The 24,770-nt window shown below is 44.3% G+C and overlaps 2 pseudogenes; both read right to left on the bottom strand.

Annotated features, from left to right (window-relative positions):
* Positions 1-10,285: 10,285 nt before the first annotated feature.
* On the bottom strand, positions 10,286-11,223 carry LOC119943605 (annotated as a pseudogene).
* Positions 11,224-13,708: 2,485 nt separating this feature from the next.
* LOC119943596 lies at positions 13,709-22,628 on the bottom strand (annotated as a pseudogene).
* Positions 22,629-24,770: the final 2,142 nt, after the last annotated feature.

Genomic DNA, 24,770 nt, shown 5'->3' with positions numbered 1-24,770 from the left:
GGTGAACGTTTGAAGAGCTAGTAGGACTGCTTCCTGGAATGGAAGAGGCTTGGCAATCGATCAATCATTAAAACAACCAATTGTATTTATTGAGCACTTACTGTGTGCAGAGTACTGTACTATGGGCTTGGGAGAGTACACTACAACAGAGTCCGTTACAGAAAGAGTTCAAACAGAACCCTGAGGATTTCAGAAATTCCAAAGTCCCGTGTAGGACAGGGACTGTGTCAGAAAGGATTATCTCATATCTACCCATTGTTTAGTACAGTACTTGATACAGTCTTGCTTAGTACAGTGTCTAGACTACAAGTTTCTCTCTAGACTGTAAAGTCCCTATAGGCAGGAAATGTGTCTATCACCTCTGTTATACTGTACTCTCACAAGTGCTTAGTCCAATGCTTTGCTTATAGAAAGTGCTCAACAAATCCAATTTATTGATTGACAGATAATAAGTGTTTAACAAATACCATAATTTAGTGGATAGAGCAAGACCCTAGAAGTCAGATGATCAAAGGTTCTTATCCAAGCTCCACGACTTGTCTGCTGTGTGACCTGGGGCAATTCACTTCACTTCTCTGTGCCTCAGTTACCTCATCTATTAAATGGGGATTGAGGCTTGTGAGTCCTACGAGGGACAGGGACTGTGTCCAACCTGTTTGCTCATAACCACCCCTGTGCTTAGTGAAGTGCCTGGCACATAGCCAGTACTTAACAAATACCATAATAATAACTAGTATTATTATTTTATTTTCCCATCCTGTTTTTCCTCCTTCCTGCATCACTTACACATTTACACCTTATTCCCTAAACACTTAGACACTCACTTCACCCCCACCCTTTATAAGTATTCTGATACTCGCCTCCCCAACTGTAATTTATTTTAATGTCCACCTTCCCTGAAAGAGGACAGGGATGATGTTGCAAACTATTGAAAACACTTAAGTACTTATTACAGTGCTCTGCACACAATAAGTGATCAATAAATGCCATTGATTGATTGACCTAATATCTTGTATCATATTTCACCTAATCTAGTGTCTGAGCAGTGCCCTCCTCTAACTGACCCCAGAAAGGAGGTTTTCTGAGGTGGAGGGGCATAAGCCAACCAGTCTCAGCCTTCCTATCCTACTGTGACTTTTGCATTGATGGGATGACTGTAGTGACATTTCTTGTTACTAGGGCATTTTCCCCCTATGGTTCTGGTTGCTGCCACTTAGGAATGACAGAGAAGAGCTTGAGAAGGGGCAGAAAAGGGCAAATAAGATGAGCAGGAGGGTGGATTGGCCTTCTTCTAAACACAGATGGAGAAGCAGTGTAGCCTATTGACTAGAATTCAGGCCTGGAGTTAGAAGAACTAGGTTCTAATCTCTGCCCCACCACCTACCTGCCTTTTAATCTTAGACAAGTCACTTATCTCTCTGTGCCTCAGTTGTCTCATCTGTAATTGTGATTCAATATCTGTTCTCCTTCCCCTTAAGACTGTGAGCCCCCTGTGGGATTGGAACTGTGTCTAATCTGATTGTATTGGGTCTACCCCGCACTTTGCAAAATGTTTGTCACATAGTAAGTATTTAACAAATGTTATAAGTTTTTAATTATTTTTGTTTTTTAATTGTATTTGTTAATAATAATAATGATGATAATAATGATGTTTGTATCTGTTTAGCACTTACTATGTGCCAAGCATTGTTCCTAGGGCTGGGGTCAATACAGGGTGATCAGGTTGACCCACATGGGGCTTACAGTCTTCATCCCCATTTTGCAGATGAGGTTACTGAGGCACAGAGAAGTTAAGTGACTTCCCCAAGGTCACACAGCTGAAAAGTGGTTGACCTCAGACTCCCAAGCTCTTTCTTCTAAGACATGCTGCTTCTATGTAAGTGCTTACTACATGCCAGGTACTGTACTAAGTGTTGGCGTAGATTCAAGACAACTGGATTGGATGCAGTTATCATTATTATTATAATTATTATTAGTAGTGATAAGATTAAGATTCTTCAGTCTTGAAAGGCTCAGTCTTCAGTGAAACATGATTGAAGTTTAACAAATCTCACAGACTGTAATCAATCAATCAGTCACATTTATTGAGCACTTACTGTGTGCAGAGCACTGTACTAAGCACTTGGGAAGTACAAGTTGGCAACATAAGAGACGGTCCCTACCCAACAGTGGGCTCATCACCAAATCCCACCCCAAGAGGAGGCACTCACTGAAGCTTGAAGGACATAGATTAAAAACCAACCCAAGGAAACACCTTTGCACAGAGCAGATGGCCAGCATATGGAATAATTTCTCAAGCTGTAAATATTTCTGTTTGTCTTCCCAACTAGAATCTAAGCTCCCTAGTGGCAGGGAACATGTCACTTTGTTATTCTGTACTTCCCAAGTCCTTGGTACAGTGCACTGCACCAAATAGGTACTTATACATGCTACTTCTGTTATTGGGAAGCAGCGTGGCTCAGTGAGAAGCAGCATGGCTCAGTGAGAAGCAGCGTGGCTCAGTGGAAAGAGCACGGGCTTGGGAGTCAGAGGTCATGTGTTCTAATCCTGGCTCGGCCACTTGTCAGCTGTGTGACTTTGGGCAACTCAGTTAACTTTTCTGTGCCTCAGTTACCTCATCTGTAAAATGGGGATTAGGATTGTGAGCCCCATGTGGGACAACCTGATCACCTTGTATCCCTCCGTGCTTATAAAAGTACTTTGCACATATTAAGCACTTAACAAATACCATTATTATTATTATTATTATTATTATTATTATTATTATTATTACTCCTATTCCCTCAGTAAAACTGCAGAAAACAGCAGGAGTTTTAATAGAAATTTGGGTAAGTTCATAGGTAAAAGGGCTATGATGGGTAACAAGCAGGAAAGTGAGGAATGTGGGATGGTACATCTCTAACTTGAGGATAGGAGGAAAGAAGGACAACAGCCATACTGTTCATTCAAGCAGTCTGAGGCTTGTATCAGGAACAGAATCCTGGTGTGATTCAGTGATGGCAGAGTTGATAGGCTTTTGTCAGCACCAAGCTCTGATAGACTTAGGCACCAGAGGGCCCAGCTGTGACAGATTGGATGGAATAGACCCCTTCTCTCAGCAATCCCCCAGGAGGAGTTGGGTTTGGGGGTTGGTGAGATGGAAAGGGAGAGACTTTTCAGGCCTGAGGAGAGGCCTCACCTCAGCTCCGACTTCTCGAGATGGGATTGAACTTTCCAGGACTTTCCCAACTCATGTGTGATCTTAATTCCATGTCTGTATGGTCTGGTGGAAAGAGAACGGACCTGAAAGTCAGAGAATCTGGGTTCTAAAAGTGGGCCTGCTTTGGGCAAGTTATTTAACTTTTCTGTGCCTCAGTTACTTCATTTGTAAAATGGAGATTCAATACCTCTCATCTTAGACTGTGAGCCCCATGATAAACAGTATCTATGTCCAACTTGATTATTTTGTATCTACTCCAGTGTTTAGTGCAGTGCTTGACACATAGTAAGTGCTTAACAATTATCATGTCGGGTAAAGGCTATCTAATTGGTTGTACTCCTTTTTTTAAAATTTGTTAAGCACTTACTGAAACTAGCAGTGCTCTAAAAGCTGGGTTAGATACACAGGGACACAGTCCCTGTTCCACATGAGGCTCACAGATAATGCAAAGGGTGGCACCTTTCAATGGGTGGTACCTGACTTTCTTCTCCCTCTTGATTCATTCCAAGTTAAATGCTACCTGGGTTTTTATTACATTACTTCTGATCAGGTTAACCTAGTTTTCCTGTATTTAATTACTTTCTTCTGTGATCATTTCCTCTATTAGGAGCTTCAAACACCAATTGTGATGGTATATGCAGCCACCACATAACTCATGGACAACCAGAAAGAAAATTGCTCATAAGAGGGAGATTATATATATATATACACAGAAAGAGAGAGAGAGAGATTAAGTTTACCTACTATTTAGTGCTATATTAAAGCACCAGTGATCTAATAATAACTTTATTTGTTAAGTGCTTACCATATATTAAGCGCTCTGCAGAGCACTCGAGTAGATAATGGATAATCATGTTGGACACACTCTCTATCCCATAATGCGTTCATAGTTTAAGGGTGAGAGAGGACAGGCATTGAAGTTTAATTGACTTACCTAAGATTCCCCTGCAGGAAAGTGTCAGATCCTGGATTTGAACCTCGGTTTCCTGACTTCCAGGCCTGTACTCTCTCTACTAGACCAAACCATTGATTGACTAGCAGAAATCCCTATGCTCATACCACACTTCTATCCAATCAGTCTATCTCTAGACTATAAACTCATTGTGGGCAGGGAATGTGTCTGTTTATTATTGTATTATATGCTCCCAAGATCTTAGTACAGTGCTCTACACCCAGTAAGAGCTCAATAAATATGACTGAATGAATGAATTGAATGAATCAGAACTCTGCTGCTCAAGACAAGGGGAAGAGCGGACTCCAGGAGGCTGCAGAAAAGACTGTATTGTGCTCTTCTAAGTACTTAGCACAGTGCTCTGTGCACAGTAAGCACTCAGAAAATACCATTGATTGGTGGAGGGATGAATTCTTTAATTTTCTGCCTCTCCCCAACCTCCCCTAAGCCAGTTCTGTCCAGCTGTCCTCTCTCCCTACCAGCAACCTCTCCTGCCATGACGGGCTTTTGCCCTTTAATGGTGGTACTCCTCCCAAGCCACCATCCACCCTCTCCAGCCACCATATAACAGGGTAACTATTTATGCAGCCCAGTGTAGCTAACACACACACACACATGCACACACATATTAGTGCAAACAAAATCTCATCCACACACACCCGTACAAACAACTGCCACTCTCAGTTTATTACCTTTAACCGGTAAACAGAGATCCATTTATGCATTTTAATGGACCACTTTTTCAATCTCTCAGCTTCCTTCCCTCATTGTCCTGTCTTGCTCTCGACATCTAAATAATAATGATTATAGTATATGTTAAACACTTACTATGTGCCAGGCACTGTACTAATCACTGGGGTAAAAATAAGCACTTCAGGTTGAACATAGTCCCTGTCCCACGAGGGGCCCCCAGTCTCAATCCCCATTTTACAGATGAGGTAACTGAGGCCAAGATAAGTGAAGTGACCTGCCCAAGGCATGGCTCAGTGGAAAGAGCATGGGCTTTGGAGTCAGAGGTCATGGGTTTGAATCCCAGCCCTGCCCCATGTCTGCTGTGTGACCTTGGCCAAGTCACTTAACTTCTCTGAGCCTCAGTTCCCTCATCTGTCAAATGGGGATTAAGACTGTGAGCCCCACGTGGGACAACCTGATTACCTTGTATCTCCCCAGCACTTAGAACAGTGCTTTGCACACAGTAAGCGCTTAACAAATGCCATTATTATTATTATTATCATCATTATGGCAGACAAGTGGCAGAGCTAGAATTAGAACCCATGACCTTCTGACTCCCAGGCCCGTGCTCTACAGATCTAGCCAGTGTTGACAGAAGACAGCAATGACAGCTGAGAACATTGTGTCAGTTTCTGCCCCACTCTCTAACACTCAGCCCTTTCTTTTACGCTCCCGGCTCTCTCTGCCCAACTGCCCGAGGAAGAGCTGGTACATGGCTGGGGCTTTGCCCTGCTCCCCCATCACACACCTCCTGCTTGGACGCGAACCAGTGTGGTGATCCTGGAGAGCAGGAAAGAGATCTTGAATCAATCGATCAACGGATGGCATTAGTTGAATGTTTGCTGTGTGCAGAGCACTCTACTGCGATGTACACTAAAATGCAATAAAAATGACAAAATCCTATTGATACATTTGATTGATTAGAAAGTGCTTGGAGGAATGCAATACAGTGGAGTTGGTAGACATCCCTAGCTTCATGGAGTTTACAATCTAGTGAAAATTAGGCTTCTCATGCCAGGTGGTGGTTCAGGATGGGGGATCATGGATTCTAGCTCTGAGGAACAGCAGAGCGATAATGCTGGGTATAGGTGGGTGTCCTCTGGCTGGTACGGGGCAGGTGGGCTTGTGAAGAACTTGAAGGTACGCTCCCTCTAGACTGTGCTCTTTACATAGTAAGCACTTAATAAATAAGACTGATTTATTGGGTGGTCATAAAGATGTGTGGGCTAAGTCCAGCCCCAGAGACCTGGAGGAAGCCCCAGATTTGGGCCAGCTCCGGGGATCAGGCCAGGGTGCAATGGGAGAACTGAAGACAGTAGACTCCGAGGTCCGGCCAATTCATGTAAATCGGATCATTAATAACAGAGGGTCTCCTTTCCCCTGCAGATTACCTCTCTGAAACAGATTCCCAGAGACTGGAGAGGGATGAAATTCCCACATTTTCAGCCTGAGTTGTCCCTCAAATCCCTGCCCAAGGAATCAATCAATAGCCACTAAGTGCTTAGAGTAGTGCTCTGCACACAGTAGTTGTTCAATTAATACCATTGGTTGATTTGTATTTATTGAGAGCGCACTGTATGCAGGATGGTACTCAGTGCTAGAAAACCCACTTCCCCCTGCCTGGGGTTGAGCTAACCTCACACTCACCTGAGATCTGTCCCGTCTGTCCTCAGCCCTCTCTCAGAGTCTGGTCCAGCTCCCTCTCTGCACCGGGATGCAGAGCACGGGCACTGTGCAAGTGCCAATGGAGGGGTTTATACAGACCAGGGTCTCTCTCAGCCTCCCTGGAGCAACCTACCCTGGGGAAGATCTGGCTGGATTCCAACTCAGGTGGAAGCGTGGGCTAGTTAGTATAAGGAGGATGTGCCTGGACATCAGATGACCTGGGTTCTAATGCCCTTGCCACCACTTGTCTGTTGCCATGGCTGTCGGCAAGTCACTTTATCTTTCTCCACCTCAGTTTCCTTACGTGTAAAAAGAAGATTCAATACCTGTTCTCCCTTTCATTCATTCATTTATTCAATCCCATTTATTGAGCACTTAATGTGTGCCCAGAGCTTGGGAAAATACAAGTAGACACATTCTCTTTCCACAGCAAGGTTATGATCTACCCCTTAGACTGTGAGCCCCATGTGGAACAGGGATTGTGCCAGACAATATGCTCATCCTCTAGACTGTGAGCTCACTGTAGGCAGGGAATGTGTGTATTTTAATAGTCTACTCTCCCAGGTGCTTAGTACAGTGCTCTGCACACAGTAAGTGCTTAATAAATATGGTTAAATGAATGATTCTCTTGTATCTACACCAGTGCTTAATACAGTGTTTGATACAAGCAAAGTGCTTAAGCTGTTATCACAATTATTAAGCCTCCCCCGAAGATGTGATGACGAAGAGTCAGGTTTGGCCCTGTGACACATGTACACACATGTACAATTGTACAGAAAAGTGCTTGGGAGCACTGAATGCTCTGTTTTCAAAATCAGCTCTTAGATGTTCCATTTTGTGAGGGTTGGTAGATACTGGAATGGATGGCCAAAGGAGCATATTAATTTTTCTCTAAAGAGCTTTGGGGGACATTTTTGTCTGGGCTTGTTTAGGTCATTGCAGGCAGTGAATGTGTCTATCAACTCTGTTAGTATAATGTACTGCACACAGCAAGTGCTCAGTATTCATTCAATCGTATTTATTGAGAGCTTACTGTGTGCAGAGCACTGTACTAAGCGCTTAGGAAGTACAAGTTGGCAACATATAGAGACGGTCCCTACCCAACAGTGGGCTCACAGTCTAGAAGGGGGAGACAGAGAACAAAACAAAACATATTAGCAAAATAAAATAAATAGAACAAATAAAGTAAATAAATAAATAGAGTAATAAATGCATACAAACATATATACATATATACAGGTGTTGTGGGTAAGGTGGGGGGATGGGGAGGGGGAGGAGAGGGAAAGGAAGGAGGGGGCTCAGTCTGGTAAGGCCTCCAGACTGAGTAAATATGATGCCTATATTTATAGATTCAAATCCCACTTCAGAGATCCCTGCTTTCCAAAACCAATTGGTTCATTACACCAAGGTACAGGCTGGAGCCTGCAGAGGGAGAAGAGGCAGAGAACATGAGAACATGAACACTGACATTCCTGGCTTAGATCAGTGGTTCATGCAGCTCAGTTTGCTTAAGGGAAACTATGTAAGAATACCTTCCCGGGCATCAGTCTTTATTGTATTTATTGGCTGCTTGCTGTGTGCGGAGCACTGTACCAAGCACTTGGGAGAGTTTGGTACAATACAGTGGGTCGACATGATCCCTGCCCATAATGAGTTTTCAATTTAGTGGAGGAGATATATATTAAAATAAAGATAGGGTAAAGGGTTCGAGTAAAGAGACATATAAATAAGCACTGTTGGGCTGGATGGGGGATGAGTGCAGTGCTCTGCACACAGTAAGCACTCAATAAATACTGTTGATCAATATCAAAGTGCTTAAGCATTAGAGACCCAAGTGCATAGACAATATAGAAGGGAGACATCCAGCCCCTTGGCTAAGAATAACAAGAGAAAGAATGATGGCAATCCACAATTGATGGGAAAGGGCTTTGAAAACACAATAAGTGCTAAATAAATTCAAGGTGTTACTGTTTTTAGGATGTGCTAGATTCTCAGGAGATATGCCAAAAGTATCTCTGGCTAGTGTAGATGCAGGTAGGAAGATGATGGCATATTTTAAGGGCTCAAGTCCGTTTCTTTCTTTTTTTTTTAATGGTATTTAAGTACTTACTTTTTGCCAGGTACTGTACTAGTGAGTGCTGGGGTAGATCAGTCAATAAATAAATCATATTTATTGAGTGCTCATTATATGCGTAGGACTTAACTAACCATTCAGAGGAGTATGACAGAGGTGGTAAACATGTTCCCTGCCCACAACAGACTTACTGTCTAGAAAACAAGATAATCCAGATTGGACACAGTCCCTGTCTCACATAGGGCTCACAGTCTTAATCCCCATTTTGCAAATGAGGTAATTGAAGCATAGAGTAGTTAAAAGCGACTTGCCCAAGGTCACTGAACAGACACGTGGTGGAGCCGGGGTGGGAACCCAGATCCTCAGACTCCCAAGCCCATACTCTTTCCACTAGGCCATGCTGCTTTCTGTTGATTGAACAAGGCAGAGGAAATGCTCCAAGGTTACAGTGAGTGCAGACTCAGATAATGGAGCGTCACAACTGGAAGCTGGGAGGCAACAGCAGGAGGAAGAAGGGCTTGGTACACTGTAACCCAGAAAGGAGTGGTTCTTCTTGAGAAAAAGCTGTGAGAGGTTTGAGGCACTAAGAGCTCCAAAGGAAAATCACACCAGGTTTTTCAAACAGCATCGCTTCAAATGGGAGAAGCAGCATGGCCAAGAAGAAAAAGCTCAGGCCTGGGAATCTGGGGACCTGGATTCTAATCCCAGGTATTCAAGCTCATTGTTGGGTAGGGACTGTCATTATATGTTGCCCATTTGTACTTCCCAAGTGCTTAGTACAGTGATCTGAGCACAGTAAGCACTCAATAAATATGACTGAATGAATGGACTTAGCTGCTCTGTGCCTCTGTTTTCTCATCTGTAAAATGGGAATTCAGTGCCTGTACTCCCTCTCCATTAGATGGTGAACCTTATGTGGGTCAGAGACTAAATTTAATCCATATTGAATCTAATCCAGAGTTTAGTACTAGCCCTAGCAGATAGTAAGCATTGAACAAATACATTAAACCCATAAGCACAATTAGGAGTTAGGGCACCTTTGCACATAATGGTGTATCTTGGATTGTCAATGCTGCTTTGGCCTCTTCAGCCACCTCTTAACCCAAATCTTCCTCAGTGACATAATCTTCACACACAAAGGAAGACAATAAAAACACCCCTTCCAAGAAGTTTTTAATCCTCCCAACTTCCGAATCATTATGTCATCTTCTCTGCCTCTCAGAAATGATCCTGTTGGCTCTTTTGCCTGTTAATGATGGCATTTATAAAGTGCTTACTATGTGCAAAGTACTGTTCTAAGTGCTGATCACTGGTACCCCTCCTCTCTTGTCTTCTTGTCTCTCCCATTAGACTGAAATGCCCTTAAAGGCAGAGATTGTGCCTTGCTATAATCCATCTCCCCTTTGAGGGCAGGGACCATGTGATTTCTTGTACTCTTCCAAGTGCTTAGTACAGTGCTTTGTAGTCAGTAGGCATTCACAGATTGATTGACTGTTCCCCAAGGGCCTAGTACATGCTCTGAATCCAGGGGACTCAGTAAATGTTGTTGATAGCAATGAGGATGGGGAGAGGTTTAGGATCCGGAAGTGGAGTGATTCTGACGGTCCCTGGGAGCCTGACCACGGGGAGTCAGTCTGTTTCTCACTCGTGAAAGGTGAGCTGCTCAGCCCCTTTCCAGGTAGAACATTCCTCAGATCCTTTTGTGGATCTGCTAGGTTTTGATACTGTAGATGATGGGGTTCATCGGGGAGGGAAAAGAATGTAGTTGTTGCCCATGACCACGTGGACCAGAGGAGTCAGGCACTTTCCGAAATAGTGAACCATGGTCTGGCCGAACATAAAAGACCAAGATGGCGAGGATGTGGGAGGTGCAGGTTTGCAGAGACTTCAGCCTTTCCCCACGGGAGGCCACAGTCAGCATGGTGTGGAAGATCAGGATGTAAGAAACCAGAATGAGAACAGAGCCCAAGACAAGAGTGCTGATCACGAACCTGAGGGCGTAGAAACTGTTGAACCGAATATCGGAACAAGCCAAGTGGAGCAGGTCCTGGTGTAGACAGAAGTAGTGAGAGAGGACATGAGGGTGGCAATAGAAAAAGAATCTCAGGCGGATAATCGCGGGAAGGGTCAACAGCCAGCTTCTGGTTAAAAAGATCACTCCGATTTTGATGATTGATGAGCTGGTCACTAGAGAAGTGTAGCGCAGGTGGTTGCAGATGGTGATGAAGTGGTCCCAAGACATGGCCAGGAGCACACCAGACTCCATGACGGACAGTCCGTGGATGAAGTACTCTTGGGCAATGCAAAAGAGTCGAAGCTGATCTCCTGACAATGCCCCCACAGGAGGCCCAGAACAGTGGGCACTGTCGAGAGTCCCATGCCTAAGTCCGTGGTGGTCAGCAGGGCCAAAAGGTAGTACATGGGTTCATGTAGGCTCCGCTCTACCCGAAGTACATAGAGGATGATGATGTTCCCCAGCAGCACTATGGTGTAGATGGCGGACAGGGAGAGGGTGATCCATGGATAAGCCGATTCCAGCCCCGGGAATCCCTGGAGAAGGAAGTAGGGAGTGCTGAGGTTGGAGGGGTGGAGAGCAGACATGGTGAACCTTTGAAGAGCTAGTAGTTCTGCTTCCTGGAATGGAAGAGGCAAAGCAATCAATCAATCATTAAATCAATCAATTGTATTTATTGAGCAGTAAATATACTAAGGGCTTGGAAGAGCACACTACAACAGAGTTAGTTACAGAAAGAGTTCAAACAGTACCCTGAGGATTTCAGAAAGTCCCAAAGCCCCATGTAGGACAGGGACTGTGTCGGAAAGGATTATCTCATATCTACCCATTGCTTAATACAGTGCTTGATACAGTCTTGCTTAGTACAGTCTCTAGACTGCAAGTTTGTCTCTAATAGAAATAATAATAATAATAATATTAATAATGACATTTATTAAGCACTTACTATGTGCAAAGCACTGTTCTAAGCTCTGGCGAGGTTACAAGGTGATCAGATTGTCCTACAGGGGACTCACAGTCAATCCCCATTTTACAGATGAGGGAACTGAGACACAGAGAAGTGAAGTGACTTGCCCAAAGTAACACAGCTGACAAGTGGCCGAACTGGGATTCGAACCCATGACCTCTGACTCCAAAGCCCTTGCTCTTTCCACTGAGCCACGCTGCTTCTCAAGACTGTAGATTCTAGACTGTAAAGTCCTTATGGGCAGGAAATGAGTCTTCCACCTCTGTTATATTGTACTCTTCCAAGTGCTTAGTACAATACTTTGCTCATAGAAAGTGTTCAACAAATACAATTGATTGGCAGATAATAAGTGCTTAACAAATACCATAATTTAATGGATAGAGCAAGGCCCTAGAAGTCAGATGATCACAGGTTTTAATCCCAGCTCCACCACTTGTCTGCTGTGTGACCTGGGGCAAATCACTGCAGTTCTCTGTGCCTCAGTTACCTCATCTGTAAAATGAGGATTGAGGCTTGTGAGCCCTACGAGGGACAGGGACTGTGTCCAAACTCTTTCCTTGTATCCACCTCAGTGCTTAGTAAAGTGCCTGGCAAGAACTTAACAAATACCATAATAATAACTAGTATTATTAATTTTCCCATCCTGTTTTTCCTCCTTTCTGCATCACTTACATATTTACATCTTACTCCCTAATCAGACACTTAACTCACCCCCACCCCTTATACATATACTCACTTGCCTCCCTAACTTTAATTTATTTTATTGTCCACCTTCTCTGAAAGATTGTAAACTCCTTGAGGACAGGGATGGTGTTGTGAACTACTGAACTCACTTATGTATGTATTACAGTGCTCTGCACACAATGTGATCAATAAATGCCATTGATTGATTGACCTAATGTCTTGTATGAAATTTCACCTAATCCAGTGTCTGAACAGTACACTCCTCTAACTGACCCCAGAAAGGAGGTATCCAGAGTTGGAGGGGCATAAGCCAACCAGTCTCAGCCTTCCAGTTATACCTTGGCTTTTGCATTGATGGGAAGACTGTAGTGGCAATTCCTTGTTGCCAGGGTATTTTCCCCTGATGGTTTTGTTTGCTGACACTTAGGAATGACAGATAAGAGCTTAAGAATTGGCAGAAAAGGGAAAACAAAAAGAACAGGAGGGTGAAGAGGCCTTCTTCTAAACACAGATGGAGAAGCAGTGTAGCCTAGTGACTAGAGTTCAGGCCTGGAGACAGAGGACATAGGTTCTGATCTCTGCCCCACCACTTCCCTGCTTTGTGATCTTGGGCAAGTCACTTCAATCAATCAATCAATCAATCAATCAATCTTATTTATTGAGCACTTACTGTGTGCAGAGCACTGTACTAAGCGCTTGGGAAGTGCAAGTTGGCAACATATAGAGACAGTCCCAACCCAACAGTGGGCTCACAGTCTAAAAGGGTGAGACAGAGAACAAAACCAAACATACCAACAAAATAAAATAAATAGAATAGATATGTACAAGTAAAATAAATAAATGAATAAATAGAGTAAAAAATATGTACAAACATGTATACAGGTGCTGTGGGGAAGGGAAGGAGGTAAGATGGGGGGATGGAGAGGGGGAGGAGGGGGAGAGGAAGGAAGGGGCTCAGTCTGGGAAGGCCTCCTGGAGGAGGTGAGCTCTCAGTAGGGCCTTGAAGGGAGGAAGAGAGCTAGCTTGGCGGATGGGCAGAGGGAGGGCATACTCTTCAGTCTAGAAAGGCTCAGTCTTCAGTGAAACATGATTGAAGTTTACAAAATCTCACAGACTGTAAATATGGCAAACATGGAATTGTGGCTCACCAAATCCCACCCCAGTAGGAGGCACTCTTTGAAGCTTGAAGGAGATAGATTAAAAACCAACCCAAGGAAACACCTTTTCATGGAGCAGATAGTCAGCATGTGGAATAACTTCTCAAATTGTAGATATTTCTGTTTGTCTTCCCAACTAGAATCTAAGCTCCTCAGGGGCAAGGAACATGCCACTTGTTATTCTGTACTTCCCAAGTCCTTAGTACAGTGCACTGCACCACGTAGGAGCTTATACATACTACCACTGTTACTACTTCTGCTCCCTCAGGAAACTGCAGAAAATTGCAGGAGATTTAATCGAAATTTGGGTAAGTTCATAGGTAAAAGGGCCATGGTGGGTACCTACCGGGAAAGTGAAGGATTTGGGATGGTATATCTCTAGCTTGAGTATAGGAGGAAAGAAGGACAACAGCCATACAGTTCATTCAAGCAATCTGAGGCTTTATCAGGAACAGAATGCTGGTGTGAGTCAGTTAAGGCAGAGTTGATGGGTGACAGATTGGATGGACTAGGCCCCTTCTCTCAGCAACCCCCCAGGAGGAGTTGAGTTTGGGGGCTGGTGAGATGGAAAGGGAGAGACTTTGCAGGCCTGATGAGAGGCCTCACCTTAGATCCGATTTCTCGATATGAGACTGAGCTTTCTAGGACTTTCCCAACTCATGTGCAATCTTAATTCCATGTCTGTATGGCCTGGGGGAAAGAGAACGGACCTGAGAGTCAGGGGATCAGGGTTCTAAAACTGGCTCCACCTTGGGCAAGTCATTTAATTTCTCTGTGCCTCAGTTTCTTCATTTGTAAAACGGAGATTCAATACCTGTTATCTTAGACTGTGAGCCCCATGACAAACAATATCTATGTCCAACTTGATTATTCTATATCTAGTGCTTAGTGCAGTGCTTGACACATAGTAAGTGCTTAACAATTATCATGTCAGGTAAAGGCCTTCTAATTGGTCGCACTCCTTTTTTTTACATTTATTAAGCACTTAACTATAAAACAAGCACCATTCTAAGAGCTGGGTTAGATACAAGGTAATCAGGTTGGACACAGTCCCTGTTCCACATGAGGCTCACAGATAAGGTGGAGGGTGGCACCTTTCAATGGGTGGTACCTGACTTTCTTCTCCCTCTTGATTCATTGCATGTTAAATGCTACCTGGGTTTTATTACATTACTTCTGATCAGGTTAACCTAGTTTTCCAGTATTTGATGACTTTCTTCTTTGATCACTTCCTCTATTGGGAGTTTCAAACCAATTGTGATGGTGCATACAGCCACCACATAACTCACTGACAACCAGAAAGAAAATTGCTCAGAGGAGGGAGGGAGAGAAAGATAGATAGAGAGTGAGAGAGAGAGAGAGAGAGAGAGAGAGAGAGAGAGAGAGATTGTTTACCTACTATTTAGTGCTATGCTAATGTTAATAATAACATTGCTATTTGTCAAGTGCTTACCATAAGTCAAATGCTCTGCTGAGCAGTCGTGTAGATAAAGGATAATCATGTCAGACACAGTCCCTATCCCATAATGGGTTCACAGTTTAAGGGTGAGGGAGGACAGGCACTGAATCCCTGTATTACAGATGAGGAAATTGGGAAACAGAGCATTTAATTGACTTACCCAAGATTCCCCAAAAGGCAAGTGTCAGATTGAGGATTTGAACCTAGGTTTCCTGACTTCCAGGCCTGTACTCCCTCTACTAGTCCAAAACATTGGTTTACTAGCAGAAATCTCTATGCACATACCACACTACTATCCAATCAGTCTATCTCTAAACTGTAAGCTCACTGTGGGCAGGGAATGTGTCTGTTTATTGTTGTATTGTACTCTCCCAAGATCTTAGTACAGTACTCTAGACCGTGAGCCCGTTGTTGGGTAGGGATTCTCTCTATATGTTGCCGACTTGTACTTCCCAAGTGTTTAGTACAGTGCCCTACGCACAATAAGCGCTCAAGAAATACACTTGAATGAACGAATTGAATCAATTAGTACTCTGCTGCTCAGGACAAGGGTAAAAGCTGACTCCAGGAGGCTGCAGAAAGGAGTGTATTGTGCTCTTCTAAGTATGTAGCACAGTGCTCTGCACACAATGAGTGCTCAGTAAATACCACTGATTGATTGGATGAAAAGTGATGGAGGAATGAGTTCTTTTATTTTCTGCCTCTCCCCAACCTCCCCTAAACGAGTTTTGTCCAGCTGTCCTCTCTCCCTACCTGCAACCTCTCCTGCATGAGGGACTTTTGGTCCTTTATGATGGTACCCCTCCCAAGCCACCATCCACCCTCTCCAGCCACCATATAATAGGGTAACTGTTTATGCAGCCCGGTATAGCTAACACACACACTTGCACACACATGTTAGTGCACACAAAAACACATCCACACACACCCTTACAAACAACTACCACTTTCAATTTATTGCCTTAAACAGGTAAACAGAGATCCATTTACCCATTTCAATGGACCACTTTTTCAATCTCCCTCCTTTCCTCCCTCATTGGCCCATCTTGCTCTCGGGATCTAAATAATAAGAATTACAGTATATGTTAAACACTAAATGCTGGGGTAAATACAAACAATTCAGGGTGAATACAGTGCCTGTCCCATGAGGGGCTCAAAGTCTCAATCCCCATTTTAGAGATGAGGTAACAGGCCCAGATAAGTGAAGTGACTTGCCCAAGGTCACACAGCAGACAAGTGGCAGAGCTAGGATTAGGAACCATGACCTTCTGACTCCCTGTCCCATGCTCTATGGATCTAGCCATCGTTGAGAGCAGACAACAATGACAGCTGAGAACATTATGTCAGTTTTTGCCCCACTCTCTACCAATCAGCCCTTTCTTTTATGCACCACACTACACAGTCCATCTCAGACATCGCCCCCAGCCCACTGGCCGTGGTCCAGCAGGCTTTGGAAATTCATGGCTGACTCTAGCCCCTGGACTCTGGACCCCATGGGTTTGCGCTAAAATGTGGGGTTGGGCTAGGTGTTCCCAGTTCTCTCTGTCCAACTGCCCGAGAAAATGCTGGGGCGTGGCTGGGGCTTTCCTCTGCTCTCCCTTCACGCGTCTCCTGTTTGGACCTGAACCAGTGTGGTGATCCCAGAGAGCAGGAGAGAGTTCTTGAATCAATCCATCTGCAGATGGCATTTGTTGAGCGTTTGCTGTGTGGAAGCACTGTACTGTGATGTACACTGAAATGCAATAAAAATGACAATATCTGATTGATATGTTTGAATGATTAGAAAGCACTTGGATTAATCAATACAGTAGAGTTAGGAGACTTTATCCCTAACTTCAAGGAGTTTACAATCTATTGAAAATAAGGCTTCTCATGCCAGCTGGCGGTTCAGGGTGGGGGAACATGGATTCTAGCTCTGAGGAAGAGCAGAGCAATTATACTGGGTGTAAATTGGTGTCCTCTGGCTGGTGTGGGTTAAATGGGCTGGTAAAGAACTTGAGTGTAAGCTCCCTATAGACTGTGCTCTACACAGAGTAAGCGCTTAATAAATAAGATTGATTTATTTGGTGGTCATTAAGATGTGTGGGCCAACCCCAGCCCCAGAGACCTAGAGGAAGCCCCAGACTTGGGTCAGCTCCGGGGATCAGGCCAGAGTGCAATGGGAGAACTGAAGAGAGTAGACTCCAACTCCGAGCTCCTGCCAATTCATGTAATCGAATCATTAATAACAGAAGGTCTCCTTTCTCCTGCAGATTGCCTCTCAGAAACAGATTCCCAGAGTCTGGAGAGGGCTGGAATTCCCACATTCTCAGCCTGAATTGTCCCCAGATCCCTGCCCAATGAATCAATCAATAGTCAGCCACTAAGTGCTTAGTGTGGTGCTCTGCATGCAGTAGGTGTTCAATTAATACCATTGGTTGATTTGTATTTATTGAGAGCTCATTGTATGCAGAGCATGGTACTAAGGGCTTGAAAACCCACTTCCCCCTGCCTGGGGTTGAGCTAATCTCACACTCACCTGAGATCTGTCCAGTCTGTCCTCAGCTCAGAGTCTAGCCCAGCTCCCTTTCTGCACCGGGATGCAGAGCATGGGCACAGTGCCGGTGCCGAAGGAGAGGTTTATGCAGCCCAGGGTCTGTCTCGGCCTCCCTGGGGCAGCCTACCCTGGGGGAGATCTGGGAAGCAGCGTGGCTCAGTGGAAAGAGCCCGGGCTTTGGATTCAGAGGTCATGGGTTCAAATCCCGGCTCCGCCACTTGTCAGCTGTGTGACTTTGGGCAAGTCACTTCACTTCTCTGGGCCTCAGTTTCCTCATCTGGAAAATGGGGATTAAGACTGTGAGCCCCCCGTGGGTCAACCTGATTACCTTGTAACCTCCCCAGTGCTTAGAACAGTGCTTTGCACATAGTAAGCGCTTAATAAATGCCATCAAAAAAAAAAAGTCAGATGAAAGCATGGGTAGTTAGTACAAGAAGGATGGGCCTGGGAGTCAGAGGACCTGGGTTATAATGCCCTTTTTTTAAAAATGGCATTTATTAAGCACTTACTATGTGCAAAGCACTGTTTTAAGTGCTGGGGAGAGGTTACAAGGTGATCACATTGTCCCACGGGGGGCTCTCAGTCTTAATCCCCATTTTACAGATGAGGGAACTGAGGCACAGAGAAGTTAAGTGACTTGCCCAAAGTCACACAGCTGACAAATGGCAGAGCCAGTATTTGAACCCATGACTTCTGATTCCAAAGCCCGTGCTCTTTCCACTGAGCCACACTGCTTCTCACTTGCCACCACTTGCCTGTTGCCATGGCTGTGGGCAAGTCACTTAATTTTTCTCTGCCTAAGTTTCCTTATCTGTAAAAGGGGATTCAATACCTGTTCTCCTTTTCATTCATTCATTCATTCATTCAATCCTATTTATTGGGCACTTAATGTGTACCCAGAGATTGGGAAAATACAATATAACAATAAATAGACACTTTGCCTTCCCACAACAAGTTTATGATCTACGTGGCTCAGGCGAAAGAGCCCGGGCTCGGGAGTCAGAGGTTGTGGGTTCAAATCCCAGCTCCACCACTTGTCAGCTGTGTGACTTTGGGCAAGTCACTTAACTTCTCTGTGCCTCAGTTCCCTCATCTGTAAAGTGGGGATTAAGACTGTGAGCCCCATATGTATACTCCCCAGTGTTTAGAGCAGTGCTTTGTACATAGTAAATGCTTAACAAGTACCAAAATTATTATTATTTATTACCCCTTAGACTGTGAGCTACATGTGGGACAGGGACTGTGTCAGACTCTAAGCTCGTCCTCTAGACCGTGAGCTCATTGTGAGCAGGGAATGTGTCCATTAATTTTTATAGTCTACTCTCCCAAGTGCTTAGTATAATGTATTACACACAGAAAGTGCTCAGTAAATATGATTCATATATTGATTCATTCAAATCCCACTTCGGAGACCCCTGCTTTCCAAGACCAATTGGTTCATTACACCAAGTCACAGGCTGGAGCCTGCAGAGGGAGAAGAGGCAGAGAACATGAGAACATGAGTGCTGACATACCTGGCTCAGACCAGTGATCCATGTAGCTCAGTTTGCTTAAAGAAAACCATGTAAGAATACCTTCCCGGGCATCAATCAGCCGATAGTATTTATTGGGTGCTTGCTGTGTGTGGATCACTGTACCAAGCACTTGGGAAAGCTCAATACAATAGAGTGGGTTGACATGATCCCTGCCCATAAGGAGCTTTCAATCTAGTGGAGGAGATGTATATTAAAATACAGACAGGGTATAGGGTTACAGTAAAGAGATATATACATAAGTGCTGTGGGGGATGAGTACAGTGCTCTGTACACAGTAAGCACTCAATAAATACCATTGATGAGTACAAAAGTGCTTAAGGGTTAGAGACCCAAGTGCATAGACAATGCAGTAGGGAGACCTCTATTCATTCATTCATTTATTCAATCATATTTATTGAGCACTTACTGTGTACAGAGCACTGTACTAAGCACTTGGGAAGTACAAACATCTAGCCCCCTCACTAAGAATAATAAGAAAAAGAATACTGGCAATAGATAAATGATGTGAAAGGGCTTTGAAAACATAAGAGGTGCTAAATAAATTTAAGGTTTATAAATAAATAAATTTATTATTATTTACTATTTAAATTTATTATTTATTTACTATTATTATTAATAGTAAATAAATATTATTTATTTACTGTTCTTAGGACTTGTTAGTTTCTCAAGAGAAGTGGCAAAAGGCTATCTGGCTGGTGTAGGTGCAGGCAGGAAGGTGATGGCAGATTTCAACAGCTCAAGTCCGTTTCTTTTTTTTATTTTACTGATATTTACTTCTTGCCAGGTACTGTACTAGTAAGTATTGGGGTAGATCAATCAATGAGTTAATCATATTTATTGAGCATTCATTATAAGCAGAGCACTTTACTAATCATTCAGGAAAGTACAGTATAACGGAGGTGGTAAACACGTTCCCTTCCCAAAAACACATTTACAATCTAGAGGACAAGGTAATCCAGATTGGACACAGGCCCTGTCCGACACGGGGCTCACAGTCTTAATCCACCCTTTGCAGATGAAGTAATTGAAGCCCAGAGGAGTTAAAAATGACTTGCCCAAGGTCACAGAGCAGACAAGTGGTGGAGCCGGGAGGGGAACCCAGATCCTCTGACTCCCAGGCCCATACTCTTTCCACTAGGCCTTGCTGCTTTTCATTGACTGATTGGGGCAGAGGAAATGCTCCAGGGTTACAGTGAGTGCAACCTCACATAATGGAGCATCACAACTGGAAGCTGGGAGACAATAGCAGAAGGAAGAAGGGCTTGGTACATTGTTACCAAGAAAGGGGTAGTTCTTCTTGAGAAAAAGCTGTGAGAGGCTTGAAGCATTAAGAGCTCTAAAGAAAAATCATGCCAGGTTCTTCATACAGCCTTCCTTTAAACTGGAGAAGCAGCATGGCCAAGAGGAAAGAGCTCAGGCCTGGGAATCTGAGGACCTGGATTCGAATCCCAGGTATTCAAGCAGATTGTTGGGTAGGGACCGTCACTATATGTTGCCGATTTGTACTTCCCAAGTGCTTAGTACAGTGGTCTGCTCACAGTAAGTGCTCAATAAATACGACTGAATGAATGAACTTAACTGCTCTGTGCCTCTGTTTCCTCATCTGTAAAATGGGAATTCAGTGCCTGTACTCCCTCCCCGTTAGACAGTGAACCCAATGTGGGTCAGGGACCAAATCCAATCCATATTGAATCTACTACAGAGCTTAGTACCGGGCCTAGCAGATAGTAAGCATTGAATAAGTACATTAAACCCGTAAGCACAATCAGGAGCTAGGGCACCTTAGCTCATAATGGTGTGACTTGGATTGTCGATCTTGGTTTGGCCTCTTCAGTACCTCTGAACCTACATCTTCCTCAGAGAAGCAGCGTGGCTCAGTGGAAAGAGCCTGGGTTAGGGAGTTCGAGGCCGTGGATTCTAATCCCAACTCTGCCACTTGTCAGCTTTGTGACTTGAGGAAAGTCACTTCACTTCTCAGTTCCCTCCTCTGTAAAATGGGGATTAAGACTGTGAGCACCACGTGGGATAACTTGATCACCTCATATCTCCCACAGGGCTTAGAACAGGGCTTTGCACATAGTAAGCACTTAATAAATATTATTATTATTATCATCATCACACATGAAGCATGAAAATAAAAACATCTCTTCAAAAAGGTTTTTAATCCTCCCAACATCCTGGTTATGTCAACTCCTCTGCCTCTCAGAAATGATCCTGTTGGCTATTTTGCTTGTTCCCTTGGGCTGATCATTGATTCCTCTCCTCTCTTGTCTTCTTGTCTCTCCCATTAGATTGAAAGGCAGACATTTGGCCTTGCTATCGTTCTTCTCCCTTTGAGGGCAGAGATCATGAGACTTAATTCTTGTACTCTCCCAAATTCTTAGTACAGTGGTTTGCAGTCAGTAGGACTCACAGATTGATTGACTGCTCCTCAAGGGCCTAATACAGGCTCTGAATCCAGGGAACTCAGTAAATGTTGTTGATAGGAATGAGGATAGGGGGAGGTTGAGGAGTCAGGAGAAGATTGATTCTGACAGTCTCTGGGAGCCCAATCATGGGGAGTCAGTCTGTTTCTCACTCATCATCATCATCATCATCAATTGTATTTATTGAGCGCTTACTGTGTGCAGAGCACTGTACTAAGCACTTGGGAAGTACAAGTTGGCAACATATAGAGACAGTCCCTACCCAACAGTGGGTGAAAGACGAGCTGCTCAGCACCTTTCCAGGTAGAACATTCCTCGGATCCTTTTGCGGATTTGCTGGGTTTTGATACTGTAGATGATGGGGTTCATCAGGGGAGGGAAAAGAATGTAGATGTTGCCCATGAGCACGTGGACCAGAGGAGTCAGGTGCTTTCCGAAACGGTGAACTATGGTCAGGCCAACGATGGGAACATAAAAGACCAAGATGGCGAGGATGTGGGAGGTGCAGGAGAGACTTCAGCCTCTTCCCGTGGGAGGCCACAGTCAGCACGGTGCGGAAGATCAGGACTTAGGAAGCCAGAATGAGCACAGAGTCCAAGACGAGAATGCTGATCACGAGCCTGAGGGCATAGACACTGTTGAACCGAATGTCAGAACAAGCCAAGCGGAGCAGGTCCTGGTGCAGACAGAAGGAGTGAGAGAGGACATGGAGGCGGCAATAGAAGAAGAATCTCAGGCGGATGATCACGGGAAGGATCAATACAATACATCTGGTTGAAAAGATCGCTCCGATTTTGATGATTGTTGAGCCGGTCACTAGGGAGGTGTAGCGCAAGGGGTTGCAGATGGCGATGAAGCGGTCCCAAGACATGGCCAGGAGGACACCAGACTCCATGCCGGACAAACCGTGGATGAAATATGCTTGGGCGATGCAGGAGTCGAGACTAATTTCCTGGCGATGCCCCCACAGGAGGCCCAGGACCGTGGGCACCGTTGAGAGTCCCATGCCCAAGTCCGTGGTGGTCAGCAGGGCCAAAAGGTAGTACATGGGCTCATGGAGGCTCCGCTCTATCCGGAGTACATAGAGGATGGTGCTGTTCCCCAGCAGCACTACAGTGTAGATGGCGGACATGAGGAGGGCGATCCATGGATAAGCCGATTCCAGGCCCGGGAAGCCCAGGAGACGGAAGTAGGGATGGCTGAAGTTGGAGGGGTGGAGAGTAGACATGGTGAAACTTTGAAGAGCTAGTAGGTTGGCTTCCTGGAATGAAAGAGTCAGAGCAATTGATCAACAGTAAATCAATCAGTTGTATTTATTGAGTGCTTACTGTGTGCAGAACACTGTACTGAGAGTATGTTACAGCAGAGTTTGTTACAGGAAGAGTTCAAACAGAACCCTGAGGATTTCAAGAATTCCAAAGCTCCATGTAGGACAGGGACTGTGTCAGAAAGGATTATCTCATATCTACCCATTGCTTAGTACAGTACTTGGTACAGTCTTGCTTAATTCAGTCTCTAGAATGCAAGTTTCTCTCTAGACTGTAAACTCCTTATGGGCAAGGAATGTGTCTCCCATCTCTGTTATATTGTATTCTACCAAGTGCTTAGTACAATGCATTGCCCATAGAAAGTGCTCAACAGATACAATTGACTGATTGATTGGCACATAATAAGTGCTTAACAAATACCATAATTTAGTGGATAGAGCAAGGGCTTAGGAAGTTCTAATCCCAGCTCTGTCACTTGTCTTCTGTGTGACCTGGGGCAAGTCACTTCACTTCTCTGTATCTCAGTTACCTCATCTATAAAATGGGGACTGAGGCTTGTGAGCCCTACATGGGACAGGGACTGTGTCCAAACTGTTTGCTTGTATCCACCCTAGTGCTTAGTAAAGTACCTGGCACACAGTAAGCATTTAACAAATACCATAATAATTATCATAATAATAATAACTATTGCTATCATTGTATTTTCCCACCCTGTTGTTCCTTCCTTCTTACACAACTTTCACATTACTCCCTAAACTCCCTAAACTCACATTACCCCCATTACTCCTGCCGTCGACCCCCGGCCCATGTCATCCCCCTGGCCTGGAATGCCCTTCCTCCCCACATCTGCCAAGCTAGCTCTCTTCCTCCCTTCAAGGCCCTACTGAGAGCTCACCTCCTCCAGGAGGCCTTCCCAGACTGAGCCCCCTCCTTCCTCTCCCCCTCCCCTCTCCATTCCCCCGCCTTATCTCCTTCCCTTCCCCACAGCACCTGTATATATGTATATATGTTTGTACATATTTATTACTCTATTTATTTTACTTGTACATATCTATTCTATTTATTTTACTTTGTTAATATGTTTGGTTTTGTTCTCTATCTCCCCTTTCTAGACTGTGATCCCACTGTTGGGTAGGGACCATCTCTATATGTTGCCAACTTGTACTTCCCAAGTGCTTAGTACAGTGCTCTGCACACAGTAAGTGCTCAATAAATATGATTGATTGATTGATTAAACACTTGAGATACTCACCTCACATCCATCCCTTACACATATCCTTATATTTACTTGCCTCTACAACTGTAATTTATTTTAATGTCCATCTTCCCTGCAAGATTGTAAGTTCCTTGAGAACAGGGATGGTGTTGCAAACTATTGGACTCAAGTACTTATTACAGTGCTCTGCACAGAACAAGTGATCAATAAATGTCATTGATTTTATTGACCTAATGTCTTGTATGAAATTTCACCTTATCCGGTGTCTGAGCAGTACCTTCTTCCAACTGACCCCAGAAAGGAGGTTATCTGAGTTGGAGGGACATAAGCCAACCAGCCTCTGCCTTCCAATCCTTCCATGGCTTTTGCATTGATGGGAAGATTGTAGTGGCAATTCCTTGTTACCAGGGTATTTTCCCCCTATGGTTCTCTTTGCTGACACTTAAGAATGACAGATAAGAGCTTGAGAAGGGGCAGAAAAGGGCAAAGAAGATGAGCATGAGGGTGGAGTGGCCTTCTAAATACAGATGGAGAAGCAATGTAGCCTAGTGACTAGAGTTCAGGCCTGGGAGTCAGAGGACCTAGGTTCTAATCTCTGTCCCAGCACTTTCCTGCTGTGTGATCTTGGGCAAGTCACTTAACTCTCTGTGCCTCAGTTCTCTCAACTGTAACTGATTCAATATCTGTTCTCCTTTCCCCTTAGACTGTGAGCCCCATGTGGGACAGAGACTGTGTCTAATGTGATTGTACTGGGTCTACCCCGCACTTTGCACAGTATTTGTGTTTGTCACATAGTAAATGTTTAACAAATGCTAGATTTTTAAATTATTTTTGTTTTTTAATTGTATTTGTTAATAATAATAATTTACGGATGAGGTTACTGAGG

This window comes from Tachyglossus aculeatus, chromosome 2 (assembly GCF_015852505.1).
Source record: "Tachyglossus aculeatus isolate mTacAcu1 chromosome 2, mTacAcu1.pri, whole genome shotgun sequence".
NCBI classification, from domain to species: domain Eukaryota; kingdom Metazoa; phylum Chordata; class Mammalia; order Monotremata; family Tachyglossidae; genus Tachyglossus; species Tachyglossus aculeatus.
The sequence above is the reverse complement of the archived record's forward strand: the minus strand, read 5'-3'. Positions and strand labels throughout refer to the sequence as shown.